Raw genomic sequence first — 7,524 nt, 5'->3', positions numbered from 1 at the left:
CTTTCCTCATCTATTATCTTTCCCTTCCACCCCTCTATCCCCCCTCCCTTTCTTCACGTACCATTCTTCCTTTCCTTATCTATTATCCTTCCCTTCCACCCCTCTATCCCTTCCCTCCACATACCACCTTTCTCTCCTACCACCTGTCGTTCCTTTTTTGTGTTTTATTTAATAAGTTTTATAGTATATGATGGTCACCTTATTAATAATGTAACATTTTGTGTGATTACAATTACACTACACACACTTAGTCGAAGTGACCAGTTATTAGTGTTGATATTAATGGGATAAATATTAGATAAGTTTATTGGAGTTTGCTATAAAATATGTGACTATAATTATAAATTGTGAGTGTGAAGAAGGGTTTATAAGTTGTATATATGTCAATTAGAGGAACAAATAATTTGCTAACCACACCCTAGTCCTTCAATGGAAAACGCATCGAAATGCGCAGCGGCGAATGCATTCGGCGGGAGAATAATGCGGCGACACGCGTAGAATACTCGTACGCCACTCTCGGGCACGTACGTTTCCATTTACTAAAGTTAGGTGGGTTTGTTTGGGTGGCGTGGGACCCAGAGGGCATCGGCAGGCGGTCGCGTCCGGCGGTTGCCGTGCGAGAAATTGGGAGGACGGGCTTTCACGTTGCAGAAATTAAGGAACGGCATCTTCCGGCGGAACCACAGCCCGCGATTAAAGGAACGCTCGGGTTTGACGCCCACGGACCGAGCGCGCGGCTCCTCCGCCGTACATTTCGTCGTCGGTAACAAGAGTAGTCGATTGAAGTCCCCTCTTTTGCCTGGGTGGATGTGTCTGTGCTAACCGTTTTAGGCAAGTGAATGTTTGGTACAGCAGATTTGGGGATTCATTGTAGGGTAGACTTGCCATACAGTGCAGTGTTTTAATTGGTATTATATTGCGGCGATCGGCGAGCACGGAGACCGAAGCCTCACTCGACCGTGTCTCGGGAGGCGTGGGGTTTGGTCCGAGGCCACTCGCAGTCATCGTCGAGGGTATAGTCCGGAACGCCGTTCGACGTGACGTCTCGTCGAAATTCCGGAGCGGTCTTCTCGTCGCGGGGCGCGCCGGAGGTCGACGCTACGACGTTCCCGGAGGGGTCGTCGTCGTCGTCGGGTATTTGACGTGCATCCGGAGTAGAACGAGGGCACGCGTCGAACCGTCGAAAGTGCGCAAGAAATGAGATCGCGTAAATAACGGCAGATTAATTTCGTCGACACTCGTACGTATAAAAGTGCAAAGTAAATAAATAATACGTATTTTTTTTATGGGAATTAGCCCACCCGGGCACGGGTCACCGACCCACATCGGGGCGAAAATGTAATAATAATAATAATAATTGTTGAAGTTACAGTGTTCATTTTTGGTGGATATCAACGAAATATGATGCGAGAGGCTCGGACGACGACACAAACGACGACGCTCTCTCCGGTATATTTTCGGGACCGTCCGTAAAAACGAAACCAAAACACGCGTGCGCATTCAAAGTGGCGCATTATTGCACAAGTAAAATAAAACATATTGACATAAATATGGGGTAACCTAGTTTATATGTAACAATAATACTGAAGAACCTTAAAGAAATACAAAATGGAAAAAAAAATCAAAAGTGAGGAACAATATATTTATGTTGTGTTGTCTATAGTAAGAGAAACAATCGAGACAGAGAGTCAGACGAGCGACCCGGGACTCGGTCACAATTTTAGGGATGCCACGTAGCAGGAAGATCTACCACGGACGACACATTACGCTTCCAATATTGTCTGCGGAGGTGGTATCTCCCCGTTTGGTGGCTGCCTAAGTATGTAAGATTTTCCAATGGAAAGTGTATGTTTGGCAAATGTATCCAGGTCTTTAGAGAATGTACTCAGATATTTGGGTTAGGTGTCAAGGGTTCATGTATAATTTGCATGCCTAATTGACTATGTATATTTTTTAACCTTAATTTTTCATTTGCAGTCACCCGACGGGAGTCAGAAACGTCATTTTTGTGCGGACCGGCGACTCGACGGACCCCGGCCGAGGACGCCGCTCGAACCGCGGGTGAGAATGTCGGACGACGCCGTATTGTAATGTTTATATCGCAGTGTACGGTATTTACTTAATGGTTCTGTGAAGAATAGGAATGCGTATGTGGCGTGCCTCGGCGTCTCCGTAGGAATTGCGTAGAGTAAGTGGAAGGTTTTTAAGGGAGACGAGAATTTATTAAGCGGCGCGTCGTCGACGAAATATCGAAGGAAGTTTTGACCGGTTACCGAGAGGAAATAAGACGGGAATTTACGAGTAAAAGAGTAGTAGAACGTAAAGATAACGAGGGAGAAATGAAAATGCGACCGACGACGAGACTCGGGTGCCATCGAAAATGCGTAGAGGGACGGACATTACAAGTGTTATAACGAGAGTACTTAATTTAGCATAGAGATATAGAATTGAAGGTGTCATATCTGGTCTAAAAGTGTTGGATACAATATGAAAAGTATTATTAAAAAATGGGAGTTTAAGCCAAGGGTTAGGGTGCTGCTGGCACTTCCCCCTCCCTTCCTATTGGGATAAATCGAGAAACAAGATGAATTCTCCCCACCCCCTCCTCCACAAAGGGGAGACCAGATGGACGTCACCTGGGTGTAAGGGTTAAGAATGTAGTAGCTTGTAATGGAGGATGAGGTATATGTATTTATGTCCTATGTTTTATACTGTATTGCAAGTAGGCGTTATTGTATGCACATTGCGGGTCATAATAGGAACGCGGCACGCCGGAGGCGGGTACACGGGACGATCCCTCGGAAGAGAAGCCGAAAGTTCGTGGCGTGGGTATATCCACTTCCCTTAAAAGTGTAATTAGGGATCCTCCTCAGACACATTGCACCATTTGAACGCAGACGTAAGATTATCCTCATCGCCGTACACGTCCCGAGGAGACGAGGCGTATCGAGTTTACGCGGATGCATACGAGACGTTTCCTTTCGAGTACGGGTAGTTCTGCTATAATGCGATAGTTGTGTTCTTGTAAAACATCGTGTTATAGAAATTCGTGTAATAGAAATGACAGGGCTTATGGAGAAAATAGGGTTAGGTGCAGATTACTCCAAATCGACAAAAATTTCGTAGTACAGTCTAAATAAATGTTACATTGATATCTAATATTGAAATCATACAGTAAATGTTACACTTGACCTTGAAAAAATCTGAATATAACTTGATGGGGGAGAAGATTGATGTTGAGGAGTCATGAAACATCAAGCTTTTCTTCGAGTGTTATAGCCTTTCTTTTATGATCACCAGAGTGCTTCCCAGAGATATTCTTCTTTTCCATAGTCACAAAATTGGAGAAACAGTAATCACCGAGGACACTTAAAAATTTCACACGTGTTTCAAACAAAGTGTGGAGTAAACAGAGCGCGCGGGTCTAAAACGCTATGTATTTTGTTTTTCTCTTATTTAAAATTTTACATATACTGTAGAGGTATACTGTATACATAAATATTACATAAATTATTTCTGCAATTCTTCACAAACAAAACACATAAATCAATTGAACTTGCGATGTCGAACGTGAACTGTAAACACTGCATAACCCTGCGCCAAGCCACAATGTAAAGTACACTTTAAACGCTACTTATTTTGTTTTTCTCTTTTATTTAAATTTTTACAATTTACATATTCATCTTATGCTACAGCGCCCACAAAACACGAGAAACGTTCGAGTCCCCCAGTAGAGATGTCCGTTCTCTATCCACTCGAGGATGTGTCGGTCGTCCGTTTTCTTTTTGTGTACTCGCTCGGGGACTCGAGTTTATAACACAGGATGATAAGGGAATTTGAATTTATTTGTTGATTTATTTATTTATAATATACTGTAATATATTAAATATGCTGCAAGTATTTTCTTTAATTTATATACTTTTTTCTGGAAAAAGGGAGGCTACCATTATACCCGGTAATGTACATTTATGGCGATCGTTAAGGACCAAACTCCGAATCCGTGACGTGACTTCCGTTCATCATTTATGTCCTAAATTTACCAATGTGGGTAGTTTCAAGAATTAACGCAGTCATTTACCGAATATTCTTTGCCCAAAAATAAATTTCAAATGAATTATTTATAGGAGATAAGTATTATGATCAGTAAATATACCGATATGCATTACCGACCACAAGGACGGCTAAAAATAGGCACAGACGGTCACAGTCGAGGTCACTTTCCCTTTGTTGTCACTGTAGGACCTTGTGAGTGGTTTACTGTATACATAAATATTACATAAATTATTTGTGCAATTCTTCACAAACAAAACACATAAATCAATTGAATATGCGATGTCGAACGTGAACCGTAAACACTGTGTGATGTAAAGAGAGCGCCGGTGTAAAACGCTATGTAATTTGATTGTCTCTTTTATTTAAAATTTTACAATTGACTTATAATATATAGGTATACTGTATACATAAATATTACATACATTATTTCTGCAATTGTTCACAAACAAAACACACGACTCAATTGAACACGCGATGTCGAACGTGAACCGAAGCCATAACAATCGTTCGAGTGGAATCGCGTCGGAGCAAACGAGTTCGCGTTTTACAAATATCGTTCCTCAATTCATAAATTGCGTCGTCAAAACACGCGTTATAGCAGAACTCGCCGTATAGTTTTTGGTTCACCGCCAACACGTTTATCCTCGTACCGGATCTCCGTCGTCGCGGAAGTTACGTTCGCCGGACGTTCACAGACGTAAATGGTACGACCTCGAGAGCACGACGTACATTCGGTCGTAGAGTACACCGGTCCGGATCGAGTGGACTTTCCCAATCGTCTTATAGATTTCTCGAGTTCTTGGGAATGGTACGAATATGTACAATTAATATTATGTTATGTATAGGTATATTGTATGTTTTTTGATAATCGTTAAGTATGGGAGGTGGCGACGTGCACACCGTACCGACGGGTGGAGGAGCGTCGAGTTTGATTTTGTATTAGGCGACGGGGTCGCGGGTATTTACGGAGATACGGCAGAGCGCGACGTCGGCGCCCGCGTACGGCACGAGCGGGAGGAGTAATTTGTGCGGGACGTAATTGTGGGGTAGTCGAGTATGCCTGTGTGTTTTAGTTGGCAATAGTGTGTAGATATGTTTGTGTATAGGTATACTGTAGAAAGAATGAACTTAGATGAAGTTTGTTTGGGAATTAGTAGAATTTGTAATAGTAGATAATTGTCGAGATATTTTGACAGTAATTTGTCCGTTTCAGTTGCGGAGGAGCGCGCCGATACGAGTCGGAGACGGCTCGTACAGTCGGCGCACGAGAGCGGTCCGGACGAAGACATTCGGGAACCGAGGACGAAGACGCTCGTCGACTGCGGACGAAGACACCGGTCGACGCGCGAGGAAGATGCTCCGGAACACGGGAAGAACGCCACACTCCCGAGTGCGGGAAGACACTCGTCAACGCAGAAGGAGACACGCATCAATGTCGGGCCGGCGTGATTGTTTTAAAGACGATTTAACGTGTAAAATGAATGTACGTGTTGTTTGTAACGATTGTTATAATGTTTGTAGTATTGTTTTTAGAGACCGACTCTGCGAAGACGGAGGAAGTCGATACATGTCGAGAATGAATTTATTGAAGATGTTGCCTGTGATCACTAGGTGTTTGCACTAATTTGGGGAGATGATTACGATCGTAGAACGTCACGGAATGCGGCGCGCACGTCATTTGTGGCGGGACGCATCCGTAAATAACGGCAGCATAAATACGAGAGAACGCGGCGGCGGCGGCGGGGAAGTGCGCCTTTTGAAAGTAAAAGAACGGGGGAGATCGGACCGACATAGATGGTGTTGTTGTGGTAACCGATAAGAATGGAGAAATGATGACTATTTGGTGGGTTTTTTAGGACAGAGAGAGTAGTTATATATTAGTGAAGATATAAAGTAAAAGGTGATAAGGATGGTGGTGGGGGGGGACAACGAATGATATATTTTGTAGGGTATTAAAGGAATTGACTCGTCAGTGCCGAGTCGGCGTAATTGTGAGAAACGGATGCGACGGGGATTTTAAAGAAGTTGCGGGGAAATTGGCGGAAGCGACGATCGCAATAACCTTTCGACGTGGGACGGACGACGACGAATTTAGTAAATGGCGGTTTAGGAAAGGGTCGTACGTAAAGCGGCGGGTGCGGGCGCGTGCGGATACGGACGACGGTCGATCGGGGTCCGTTTACGGGACGGGAAAGAGGACCGACGGAGAACGGACGGGAATTCGGACGGAGACGAGGCGGCGCACAAACGAAAGTATACCCGCGAGATGCGTAAAGAATGATTTGGAAGTAGATTTAACTAAGAGTCGCGTGTTTGAAATGGCGGGAAGGTTCGACAGGTGTATTAGTTTTACGTAATTGTGGCAGTGCGTTTGAGAGCGGGCAGTCGTGGAGTGCGCGTGGGTACCTATTTTGAGACCGCGACATCTACCGGTAAGGAAATATGTAATGCAGCAGTAATATATTTTTGGCATGAATTTATACTCGTTCACCTGTACTCCGTGTTGCTCCACTCGTGTTAAGGTGTTTATTGTGAAGGCGTTTGTATAATAATAAAATTTGTTGGACGAGTAGGGGAAGGAATACGAGCACAATGTTTAATTTGTGAGCCCTTCCTTTTTTTGTCTTTTCCCTCTGCCTCCCCGTCCTCCTCCTCCTTTTTTGACGTGTTTGTCGTGCGGCTTCTTTTCCCTCCGTTTCATTGCAACTCCCTTCGTTTTTCTCCCCCCTACCTGCTTCTGTCCGTCCTCTTCTTCTTCCTGTTTCCTTCTTTTACTCCTCCTCTTCGCCATATGTCTTCCTCGTTTCCTTGTTTATTCTTTGGCTTGTTCTCCGTCTGTTCCTTCTCCTCCTCTGTTTGATTGTGATTCCCTTGTTGTTTCTCACCCTCCCATTGCTCTTGATCCTGTTGTTACTCCCATTTGTTGGTTGTTTTTGTGTTCCTGTATATGTTTGTTGTTACCAATTGAATTTGTGGTTGTATTACTGCTGCTGTGTGTATGTTGGATTGTATTTATTTGTTGTTATATATATGTTGTGAGTGTGAATTAGATATATTGTGTTGATATTTGACTAAATTTTGTTGTTAAGAAGAGGAGGAGTTCTATTTAGATTTGGAAAGTAACTGTCATCGAGGACGAGAATGCACGTACCGTCTGTAGTTTGAATACGCGGTTGCGTCGGGTTTGGGCAGTTATATATCGGGAAATAGTGGAAGAGTGTAAGTTAATGTTGTGGACTTGTGAAATTGTTGATTGTGGAATAGTTATTGGTTTTAATTTGAAGGGTGTCAATTGCGCACCGGGAATATTTTGTCGGGAGTTTGGCGTCGTCGGAATCGACCGGAACGGCCGGAGTCGCGGAGTTATTTTTTGTCGTCGTAGATTCGTTCGCGGAGTCGTAAAAAATGTGGCGTCGTCGACGAAAGTCAATCGTCCGCGGATCGGTCGTCTTCGAATATTTGTAGACTTGT

General features: G+C 43.9%; 1 long non-coding RNA gene across 1 annotated transcript; it reads left to right on the top strand.

The window, feature by feature from the left end:
• Window positions 1-6: 6 nt before the first annotated feature.
• On the top strand, window positions 7-6,194 carry LOC121859954. Its single transcript, XR_006087789.1, has 2 exons — window positions 7-2,061; window positions 5,267-6,194. It is a non-coding gene; the product is annotated as an uncharacterized LOC121859954 (long non-coding RNA).
• Window positions 6,195-7,524: the final 1,330 nt, after the last annotated feature.

The sequence above is a fragment of the Homarus americanus genome, unplaced genomic scaffold (assembly GCF_018991925.1).
Source record: "Homarus americanus isolate GMGI-L3 unplaced genomic scaffold, GMGI_Hamer_2.0 scaffold53521, whole genome shotgun sequence".
NCBI lineage: Eukaryota > Metazoa > Arthropoda > Malacostraca > Decapoda > Nephropidae > Homarus > Homarus americanus.
Note: the sequence above shows the minus strand (reverse complement) of the source record. Positions and strands in the feature narration are given on the sequence as shown.